Source organism: Crocodylus porosus, unplaced genomic scaffold (assembly GCF_001723895.1).
Source record: "Crocodylus porosus isolate Cpor-Errol unplaced genomic scaffold, CroPor_comp1, whole genome shotgun sequence".
In the NCBI taxonomy this organism is placed as follows: Eukaryota; Metazoa; Chordata; order Crocodylia; family Crocodylidae; genus Crocodylus; species Crocodylus porosus.
In genome coordinates this window covers 178,130,567-178,143,066 of record NW_017728886.1, presented here as the reverse complement: position 1 = coordinate 178,143,066, position 12,500 = coordinate 178,130,567, and the positions used below count along the sequence as shown (strand labels likewise).

General features: G+C 37.6%; 1 protein-coding gene across 1 annotated transcript in view; it reads right to left on the bottom strand.

The window, feature by feature from the left end:
- SPIRE1 (spire type actin nucleation factor 1) overlaps positions 1–12,500 on the bottom strand; it is a 170,568-nt gene that overhangs the window by 144,177 nt on the left and 13,891 nt on the right. Inside the window, exon 2 of the mRNA XM_019545681.1 lies at positions 6,030–6,064. The gene's annotated coding sequence lies outside the window, so the exon portion shown is untranslated. The remainder of the gene's footprint in view (positions 1–6,029; positions 6,065–12,500) is intronic.

Genomic DNA, 12,500 nt, shown 5'->3' with positions numbered 1-12,500 from the left:
CTCTGGATCTGCAAATTAATTATGACAATTTATATATATATATATATATATATATATAAAATTACCATCCTCTAAACCAATGAAGAAATACTGGTTTGAATGAGGAAAGAAACTACCAATCACAAGTCAATAAAAATCATGAGTCAAGGAATGAGGAAGTTATTTTTAGACTGAAAGATTTCAAACTGGAGAACTAAAAGCTGATATAACATTTTTACACACCGTCTAACACTAAGAAAATTAATGAGGGTTCAAGCAGAAGGTTCCTTCCACCATTCTGTGTTCTACCTAATTCATTAACTTCTATATCTTTTTGCCTCCTTATCTCCAACTGTTTTGTTCATCTTGAAAGCTGGCACCATTGAAAACTGTGAGGAAGAGAAAGATTTTTATCTGAGCTTAAAAGACAAAACTATACCATTGGGAAAGACTGTCAGAAACTAGTGGAATGATATATATTTTCAAATATATAGGTGGTTCTAGTCCATCTCATTATATTCACAAAATAGCCTGAAAGTAAATTCCACAATGGGGTAAAAGTGTTACCTGCAGTCAAATGCATTTTCAGCCTTTATTAAGTTTATATTCACCACAGCAAAAAACCTTATCTGGAAGTTTGGAGGGTGGGGAAAACATTAATCATTAATTAGTGTCTATTCCTTCTCTGATTTATTTTAAGTCTTGATATTGAGGTGTGGTTTTTTTTAATTATTAAGAGTTTTATTTCATCTTTGGCAAGAGTCAAGATTGAGAACTTAAACCAGTAGATAACTTTGAGCTCAGTAAATAAAGTATGGTAGCTGTCATTTAGTAGCATTTAAGTTTTTAATTCTTATATTTATTATAAAATAAGCATTCTGAAATCAAACAACTGACAAAAAAAGTAGATAATATGGACAAAATTGCCTAATTCACATCATATTCTAGACAAACTAATCAGAAAATCTTACTTGATGCAGCTGCATGGTAGGAAGGAAAAAGATGGTTATGCTACAATCTTGCATTTGATAATCTAGCCCTTTTAACTCCTCTGTTTTTTGTCTTATTTCTTTTAGACTTCATACATTTAAGTCAAGCCCCAGAAGTGAAGTGAGCTCAAAATTTCACAGGATCATGTTCTATCTGAACTGGGATTTCACATACCCAAGGAAAGTCAGAAGACTGTGAGATAGTTCTTTATAGAAAGTGTGGTAGCATGATTTCTAAAGGATATTTCTAAGTACATACTAATTCTCCTCTTAATTTTGTCTGTAACCAAAAGCTTTCATAATATTACCAGCCTCATCTAGGAAATTATACTGCAGTTAGTTTTATGTCTGCATTTTTCCATTGCAAAATCTCCTTGTAATTAAAATATATTTTAGGAGCAACTGAACTGGACCTGTATTTTGCTAGTGACTAACTGAAGCTGTTCCCAAGAAAGCTCTCCTGCCTCTCCTCATTATTGAAATAGGTGAAAAGTAGGTGGATGAAACAGATTAATTGCTAGGATATAAATTTTACTGCATCATTTTCATCCTCGATCATTATACTACACTTGATTTACATTCAACAGTTATTAAAACTAATAATATACTTCAACCATACTATCTGCATCATCACTCATTTTAACATATATGTATATGTATTCTTAAATGCAAAATGCTAACATTCTTTTTATGAAATGCCGCTTTTGGTTCTGTTAAGTATACGTTACCATTTTTCATTAGAGAACTCTAAGTGTTTGACATTCAGCATGACTCATCTCACAGCCATATAATAATAATTTTGTATTTGGCTGCAGACAAAATTTGAACCACTACTACACCTAATTCTAATTTTTATCTTCCGAAGGAAAAATCAATTTTTCAATTTCTCCATGAAAAATAAAATAACTTAAATGTTTAAGGTATTGTAACCACTTCAAATACTCCACCGTATCGTTAACATCATTTTGAAGCAAAGCAGGTTTAGAACTTCTTTGCAATTTGGAGATCTGTGTAATAGTAGTAATTAAAATGCTTATTTACAAAAGCATGTAAAAATTATACATGTAAAAATGAGTCTTTAAAACATTTCTAAAAATAACTACCTTGTCATGTGGCATAAAACAGATCAGTCATGATACTGAACTAAAAATTATGTAGATTGTTGTTTTGAATGGCTTACCTAAAATTTGGTTTTTACACAAATGTGATATTTTATTTATATATATATTTTAGTAGGAATATGGGACAACTGCATAATTTGCACCCCAAACAAGAACCAATAAAATATTAATTACAATTAATATTATTTTGCATTTAATAAAATGCCTTTCACCAAGTATTACAGGTCTTTAGAAGTGATGCAAACATTACTTAAACTATCTTCAACACCTTTGTAAAATAATTTAGTAGTATTCAGCTACAAAACAAGGTTAACCAGATTCAAAAAGATTAAATTAACCTCTTTTGCCCTTCCTCCCATCTACAAACTGCAGCTGCAACATGTTCTTTGTACACCATATATGTCACAAGGAATACAGTGTACTAAAACTAACTGGTACTACTTTACATCAGGGTTCAATTTGATCGGTATGGATCTCCTATTTTCTTAGACCACTCAACACTTAGCATGAAACAAATGTAATGCTGATTTCAAATGTTCTACACTGGGCAAAAGTTTAATGAACATTTGTTCTCAAAAATACCAAAGCCCTTTTACCAGGTCTCTGAAAGGGCCTTCCAACTAACAAAGATCAGAGAAAAGCAAATAATTTAGGAAAAAAGGCAGTTACTAAAAGTAGTTTTTGCTGGATCAGACTAAAAAATAGAGTTTCTATTACAGGGAAATATTGGATATTCTTGCATCATTTTTCCTCCCTCCTGAATTGAAACAAACAAAAACTTGAAATATCAAGAACTTCCTTCTGACCAAGAAGTTTCCAGAAATTTCAAAAACAGAAATACCAAAATTTTATTTTTTTTAACTTTTCTGTAGGAAGCAAAATTTTCTGACATTCCCAAATGGATGCGTTTTGGATGCTATTCCAGTAACTCAACCACAGGCGGAACAGTGACATCTCCAGAAATTTTGTATGTCAGTGGAGCAGAGCCAAGAGCAATCTCATTGAAGACCAGACCTAAGGTGTCCCTTCTGGTATCTACAGATAAATGCTTTGCCCTATTTTCAGGAACCGCTCCACTAAAAACCAAAGCATTCATATGAAGAAATTGATGAGATCCTGGAAAAGATGTCTTCCCACAATCGATTTTTCCTTTGGCTGTAGGGGAGGTGGAGGCCTCACTGGTTTCCAGAGGGGCAGGCTCAAGGCTTAAGTGTTAAGTGAGCCAAAGTGGGGCCAGGGGCCCAGCGCCAGCAAGGGCGCATACACAGAGGGTTCAGGGGCCCAGTATACAGAAGCCAGGAGCTCGGTAACTTGTGAACAGACGAGGGAAGCTAGCGTCTCAAAGCCAGGTCCTATCCAATAGAACTAGGCTGATAGGCCTAATTAGATTGAAGGGGTAGAAGCCAAGGAGGATGAGGCCTCAACAAAAGGACATCCTACTGGTAACACCTGCAAGGCATGGGGTATAATAAAGAGGCAGTTACAGAGCCACACAATTAGCCCACAAGGCTCTGGGTGCCCAACTGGGCACAGTAGAGGACAGAGGCCCAGCCAGGAGCCTGAGAGCAGTGGAACCAAGTCCTAGCAAAGGCCTGGGGGCAGCCCCCATATTTTTTTTAAGTTGCTTTAAAAAAAAAGAAGTATATAAAGTTAGCTTAAATTTAAGTTAAAGCTCAAAACTATCATCATGGAATAGGGATTATAACTTCTAATTATATACTGTTTGAGACAATATATTCATGCAACCTTTTCAGAAATGTTATAAATGGGTTACAACAGGCCATGAACTATATTAGAGGCCCAATCTTACAGGGTTCCCAGAGGCTCCTCTATAGATTAGAAAAGATTAAAGAAAACCACTCTACCCAATGGGACTCAGTGCTCAGTCTAGAAGATCCTATTAAGCCATCCCTGTGATGCTTAGTTTTAGTTCTCAGACTGTGGATTTATGTCTCCAGAGATCATAGGCAGGTAAGGTTCTTTGGGTAGATGTGATATCATTTATTAGACCAACGAAATAGTTGGAAAAATTGTTCTTTGCAAGCTTTTGGGTACAAACACCCTTCTTCAGGCATACGGAGTTTGTCATCTCTACAGATAACAACCTTCTTAACATCAGTATATGGAGATGAGCGATAACAGACCTGATTATCCACCCATCAGCCCTTTGGCTCTCTGCAAGTTGTATACACACAGTCAAGCCCTTACCTTTCTCTAAAAGTGCAAAGTTTCAAGAAGTTAAATGAATAAAGGACATCAAACAACAAAAATGCACTTTTTGTATAATCTTGTACAAAATGATTGTACGATTCAACTTGTGCAATGATTCAACCAAGGTTTCCTGAACAGTGATTTAAATCAATTTGATTTAAACCAAATCCACCCTGCAATTAACCGTAGGTCTTTTCCAACTAAGAACTGTTGTAGGGGAGATGCAGCTCTACACAGCTCTTAGCTGACATTCCCTTGTTCTACCCAGGAGACAGAACTGCAAAATTGGCATTATAAAACTGTACTAACTTTTGCCATTTGAGAATTTGTCATCAGGACAGCTCCCACCTGTCTATCAGAGGTCAGATTACACATGTACAAGAACCAGAATATAGAATCCGGCAAACAGTACCTCAGTATTAAAATGCATACATTTCAATTTTCTTTGAAGATGTTATCTGCATTGAGCATACAGGCTGCATGGCCCTGTACTATACTAAATATGAAGAATTAAAATACATCTATTCTAATTATGTATCAAATATTTTTCAAACAAATTTTAAAAGCACATTAGACAAAGGACACAATCAACAGATAAAGAATATTTTAAAATTAATTTTATATTTAAAATTAATGCCACCTTCTTATACAAGTGCCACCACCAACTGAATATAAAAAATTATAAGGGCACAATTTGGTCCTGGCCCATGACTAGAATTCTTGCACATACCAGTAATACAATAAGATTTTTTTTTCTAGTCCACACAATATTTATTTGCGGTGAGAAAAATATTGATACCGTTAGCAGGGCTAAACAATATCAGTTAAATGCATGCTCAATTCAGAACACATTATTTTATGAAAGCAACAGACACACAAGCACCCCTTTTTATATTTCTAATCTTCTACATAAACCTTTATAGGAAAACTTACAACTCTTATTAGCACTAATGTCCAACAGAAAAGTTAAATGGTTCTGTAGCTGTCGCAAGTCATTCAAATGGTTACAAATCCATTAATACAAAGGTCAAAATTATTTCAAACAGCTTATACAGTTTACAATATGCTAAAATACCATAGTTACCAGTATTATAACGATAATACTTCCACTGTCAATTACCTCACAGGGCAAAACAATTACAGATCACAAAACATTTATTCCCTGGGCCTAGAAAACCTAGCACTATTTTTTTTGCAAAGTTTTTTCTTTATTTCTGGATTCTGATGTGAAATTTTTTTTTAAAAAATTAAATTTAAATTAGAAATACTTTACTGAGATACATGGTGAACTTAATGATTTCTCCCAAACTTTCAACAAAACGTATGTTAAATACTATGCAATAATTATATAATCCATTGGCAGCTTTGACCTAATATAAAGTGTAAATAGGAAATAATTTAAGAAAGAAACTATAAAATAAAGCATGATGCAAAACACAAATTTAAAATTACTGAAAATTGAAATATACATTTCCTACAAAATATAACTTTAGTCTTTTTCTTGGAAGATGTTTGCCTTTCTCATTGTTGTTCTTCCTGCTGTTTCTGAATATGGGATGGAATACCCTGCAGTAAAGAACTTGCTCATTTTGCATTAATACAAGCTATACATACAATTTGCATTTGTGTAATGATTTTGCAAAGATAAGTTAAGAATATAAAGCAATTTTATTGAGAAACAGGTAGCAAGCAGTGTGCTGAATTAATAACATTATGAAACTTCTCTTACCTCCGTTTCTGAAGAGTATGAATGCTCCAATTTATCTGTAGAAAAAAAAATCAGGTGGTTTAAAGAAAAGACAACAGCCAGCTCAAAACTAAACATTTAAGTCCCTTGTGTCTATTATCCATTTTATTAAAATGTATAATTATGCAATATAGATACCATATCACCGAGTACATTAGGACTGGCATTTCACATTAAAAGAACAATATTTGTTCCAGTTAAAAAAAAAAAAGATTAAATTTTCTGTTCGAAAATGCAGATTGAACAGAATCAAATCCTTTCAAAGTAACCTAATTATTTTGTCAAAGTTTTCAATAGGAACTTAAATCTTTTATTTTTATTTTATCATTTTGTCTTTCATGTTATATGAAATGTTTGGCAATCAGCAGGAAATCTGAGATCATGCCCCTAAAGGAATTCACATATTCCAGATTTCTGCATCTCCCTTATTCAAACACGCAGGGACTCCAATTATGTCTCTTCCCCAATGATAAAGAATATGAGAAACGGATGTAGAGAGAATCTACTACTGGCTATAGTAAACAAAAGCATATTCAGTCCAAAAATAAGAACAAGGTACATTTACATAGTACTCCATCTTTTCCTCTCTTAAGAACTATAAAAAAAACAGCAAATAAAAAATAAAAACACTATTACTTCCCCATTTACTTTTATATTAAGACTTTTGGTCATGCTCAGCTAGTAAATCTAGGCATATAAAATAAAGCAACAGAATCTGCCAACATAATGGGAGAAAAACAATTCTTAATCCTTCCTAAGGACATGGAAATTGAATTCAAATCCAGGGTCTCCTTGCCAACTTCCAGAAGGAGCTCAGTGGATCTTAAGAACACTATATGAGTCAGCCTCTTTAAATGCAACTGGATATGGAACAGAATATTTATTACATTAGGACTGTCCACCTCCAAGCAGCCAGGGGCCACACACCCTGCTGGCCACACCAGTAGTAGCTGCACATCACATCAGCCACAGCAGTGTGAGTCATAGGTCCCTCAGGCACCTAAGAGGTTTCCCCCTAGCTACATCAATACATTCAGACCCATCTTAAGTTCCCAGCCACAAGCCTTCCCTGGATACACCACACCCTAGACAGCCACTGGGCCATGGGCTGTGCCACACCTCTCTGCCCCATCCTGTTCAATGGGGCACAAGTAGGAAGCAGAAGCCAGATCAGGGAGAGGGAGCCCAGAGCCCCCAACTTTTATTGCAGCCAAAACCATGAAGAGAGTGGCAGCCAGGTACAAGCCTAGGGGCCACATAAAAATAACCCCTTGCAGGTTGCATGCAGCCCACAGGCCACCAATTGGACAGGAGTGTCCCGTACCCTCAACTACTTTTCTTATAATCATGCTCAATGCCAAGAATTGAGAAAAAAAACCCAGATCTGTGACTTCTGCAGAAAGTGTAGGAAAAGAAGAAAACTTCATAATGTCCCATCAGAACTGTCTTACAGTTTTTCCAATAAAAAGGGAAGTCATGGGTTTTGCTTTACTGTATCCCCTAATAACTCATTGCTGTTGCCCTCCAGCTTCTCACAAGTGTATCTCTTTCTGGTGCCATTACTCCTCCTCCTACTGGAGAAACAAAAGGTCCATAACAGAGGGCACTTCACAAAGTGCCTGATGAGAATGATCTAACATGATGGACAGGAATGAAACTTAACTGGCTGAACAAAAACCCAGCCAATCATAGGGCCAAAACAATTTCAAGGACATGGCAGAAGGACAGAATTACAAAATGTGCTCTAGGCACTATGCTCCTGTAGCTACAAAGTGCATGCATTTTGTAATCTCTCTGTTGAAGTCAAAGCTGCTCTTGGACATCAGCTTCTACAAAATCCTTTAACTTACATGATTTTCAGCTATTTAGGCTGTTGTGCCACTAAAGAGAAAAGAAACAGGAGTACCGACATGTTACCAACATGACAGTCAATCTCTGTGCATCCTTCATCAGAAAACAGTATGACCCTACATGTCCCAACACACTTATCTCTCCTTCCCCAATCACAATGCCACTCCATTAACAATGATTGCATCAGTTAAATACTGCCGAAGTGGGGTTGACTTTTCATCTGTACTCCAAGTAAGACTGTATGTATTATTTAATAATGCTACTAATAGTCTCTTATTCATTGGGATCATTACTGCCCTTCATTCTGCGTAACCCATCTAGGAATCCACGGATAGTAAAGGCTTGGCACTGCCAAAACACACTATATTCTACTGTGCATCACCATCAACTTGTCACAAGTTCAAAGACATTTTATCAAGCTTTTGAAAAAAAGACCAAGTTAAGATTTCCTGACTTTTTAAACATTTACCAGTACTGCACATACTTTAGACCTTCTACCATAAACAGAGGAGGCTTATCAAAAGCGTGTCAAGCTGACTTGCTATGGTTAATATAACAGACATAGAGAAACTGCTTCCTACTTTGCTGATTCAACACCCATGAAAATAAACTGTACTCATTACTAAACTACCATATTTACCCAAATCCAAGATGACACTAAATTTAACGCAATCCCCCAGTAATTAGATATGAAGAAAAAAAGATCTTTCCAGATGTATGGTCACAAAGAGCAGTGTCAGAGACTAATCCTCAGCTCCCCCCCACCCTCTCTGTCCCTTTCCTACTCAGGCAAAAGGCACCCTTTTCACAGCTAAACAGTCAGCAGTTCCTAGCTGCTCAAGCACTAGCTGAAACTCTAACTGCTGCTGACGAGTGAATACCATGGATGGATCTAGGATTTTTAGAGAGCTAAAAACAATCTTCAGGGGTGTGAAATAGGAAGAGAGACCACAAGTAGCTAACAGATGGCAAAACTCCTGCAAAAAGAATAGTTTGATTAATGAAACATTAAAACCATTAAAAAGCAGAGATGGTCATCAACACCTGTAGAGTCAAAAGTAATTGGCAGGAATCAGGTAGATTATAATGAGCCATGAAACCAAATTACTTCATACTTCCTGAATAGAAATGCTACTCCTGCTGCAGCCAGCTGTTTTTAAACTTTGGGTAGAACAAGAACAAAGCAGTTTAGCTGCTTCCCCTGGTCCCTGAGCTGCCCCTCCCCCTCCATGCTGCTATTGAAGGAAAGAGAGGAGCAAGGGGAAGCAGCAGACATTTTACAGCATCTCTATGCATTTATTCTGGACAGAAAAATCAGCTTCTTCACTTAAGATACACACACCCCAATTTTGGAAGGCTAATTTCTAGGAAAAAGTGGGATGTAGTATGCAAGTAAAATATGGTACCAAGTAAGAGTTGGAGACATCCAAATATCATTAAAAAAATTCACCTTCAAATTGAATTGTGTCCAATATAAATTTTATGCACAACATTGTCTTCTAAATTGGAAGGCATAACTAAAGAGTTTCTTAAAAATACATCTTTTAGATAATGTATTAATCTTGTCACAGATTAATATGATTCCAACTGAATCAAGGACTTATAAAAACATTTTATGCTCAAACACTAACACATGCCAAATTATTATATTTCGTGTATATATAGAGAACAGTCTCACTGGAAAAATCCCTTTGACATGTTTTCTTGTGTTAAGATATCAGATGGTACTGATAGGAGACTTCAATTTTCCAGACACCTTCTGGAAGAACAATGCAGCCAGACATAAAATGTCAAGCCAATTTCTAACTTGTGTAGAGGACAACTTTCTGTTCCAGAGAGTGGAGGATACATCTACGGGATTATCCATCTTGGATCTTATCCTGACCAACACGGATAACTGGTGGAACATGTGAAGGTGATGGGTAATTCAGGAGGAACCAATCACAATGCAATAAAATTTGAGATCCTGAGGCAGGGAAAGCATAAGGTCAGCAAAATTAGGACACTAGGTTTAAAAAAAGTAAATTTCATTCAACTCAAGGAACATGGTGCCTTGGGAGGATTGACTGATGTTTAAAGGTACCATGAAGAAGGACTACGAGCTTAACAGGCACAGTATTGGAAGCCCAACAAGAAACTGTCCCAAGACAATGGAAGCACAAGAAAAATGACAAGAGACCAATGTGGCTGTACAGGGAGCTTCTAAAACACCACAGATGCAACAGGAAGGCATACAATGGAGGAATGGGCAGGTCACCAAGGACATCTACCAAGAAACGTGAAGAACCTGCAGGAACAAAATCAAGAAGTCAAAGATAAAGAATGAGCTGCAACTGGCAAAGGAGGTTAAGGACAACAAGTAAAAATTCTGTACGTATGTTGGCCAGAAAAGAAGTTACCAAGGAAGTTGTGGGTCTGCCATTAACAAGCCTGGGAGAACTCCTAATCCGAAATACAAAGCAGATGGAACTATTCAACAGCTACTTTGCCTCAGTCTTCTCAAAAAATTAGGTGCAGTCAGACACCTAATAGGGATTATCTGGATAGGGAAGGGGGCAAGCTGAAGGAAGAGATAACAAAAGAGATATCCAGAACACTTTAGTTGGGTCTGAATGAATTCAAGTCAGCAAGGCGAATGAGCTTCATCCCAAGGTCCTGAACGAACTGGCAGAGATCTCAGAGCCCTTGGCCATCTCCCACATATACACAGTGTCCCTTCTTTTAAAAAAAAAAAAAAAAGGCAAGAAGGAGGACCCTAGGAACTTACGGACTGGTTAGCCTCACCTCAATACCTGGAAAGTTACTGGACCATATCCTAAGGAAGGCCATTTTTAAGCATTTGGAGAAGGAAAGGCTGATCACAAGTCAGCATGGATTTATAAGAAACAAATCATGTCAAACAAACTGGATCTCCTTCTTTGACAAAGTAACTACTTGGGTGGATGAAGGGAATGCTATAGATATGGATTCAGCAAGGCTTGTGACAAGGTCCCACACGAGCGTCTCATAAACAAATTGGAGAAATATGGGCTGGATAAAACTACTACAAAGTGGATAGATAACTGGCTCAACAGCTGTAAGCAAAGGGTAATTATTAACGGGTTCATGTCAGAATGGCACGAGGTTTCAGGTGGAATTCAACAGGGAACTGTCCTACGCCCAATGCAGTTCAATACATTTACAAATATTTGGACTCTGGCACAGAAATATTTTTGAGCAAGTTTGTGGATGATACAAAACTCGGAAGGACTGTAAACACATTGGAGGATGCAAGCACAATTCAGAAACATCTCCACAGACTGGAAAGTTGGGCTAGAACTAACAGGATGAATTTCAATGCAAACAAATGCAAGGTGCTACACTGAAGAAATAATCAAAAACACAAATACAAAATGGGGGACACCTGGCTGGATAGCAGCTGTACAGAAAAGGACATGGGAGTCTTGGTAGACCACAGACTCAATATAAGTCTGCAGTGCAATGCAGGCACAAAAAAAGGCAAATGCAGTTTTGGGCTGCATCAGTAGAAGCACTAGGTCCAAGAAAGAAGGTGACAGTGACACTCTACTTGGCACTTTAGGCCTCATCTGAAGGACTTTGTGCAGTTCTGAGCTCCACCTTTTAAAAAAGATGTAGAGAAATTGGAGAAGGCAAGAAAGATGACCAAGGGCTTGGAAAGCAGGTCATATGAGGAGAGGCTGAAGGACACAGGGATGATCAGCTTGTGGAAACGGTGCTTAAGAGGGGATATGATAGCAGTCTTCAAATACTTGAAGGGCTGCCAAGAAAAAAAAAGAAAGAGAGCGTGAGAGAGAGAAAGCACCTTTTCTCTCTTCCAGCAGAGAGGAGAACGCAGACCAACGGCTTGAAGCTGCAGCAAAGTAAATTTAATTAGATATCTGGAAAAACTTTGTCACTGTTAGATTAAATCAGTGCAAGAGACTGCCTAGGGAAGTTGTAGACTCTACCACTCATGGAGTTCAAGAAGAGGTTGCTACTGGTTGGGGATGATCTATGCATAGCTATGCCTATGTTCTACCATGGGTATTTCCCATGCTTCTTGGTTTTACTGGTTGCTCCCACCCATCCCCTATTTTCTGCTACATGTGTCAGGGTGTTTTTAAGCCTGCTTTGAGGTAGTGGGTACTGGCTACATCTAAGGCTGAGGACTTCAATTGGGATGTGCTGATTCTCCTGCTAGGAGCAAAGCCAGAAGTTCCTGGCTTTAGGGTCTTGCCTCTCTGCTCAGAGTCAAACCAATTGCCGTATTTGGGGTCAGGAAGCAATTTTACCCCATGGTCAGGTTTACGTTGCGTCAGGGTTGAGGTCTTATGTAGAGTTTAGATCAACAGTTCCCAGTACAGTGCCCATGGGTATCATGGCAGCCCTCGAGTTTTATTCAGGTGCCCACACGCATTTTCACATTCAGTAAAAATCATTATTCCAACAATGTCAGCACGGAGGCGGAAAGGGATCTGGGGGTCATCATTGACTCCAAGATGAACATGGGCCGGCAGTGTGGGGAGGCAGTAAGGAAGGCCAACAGCACCTTGGCATGCATCCACAGATGCATCTCGAGCAGGTCCAAGGAGGTGATCCTCC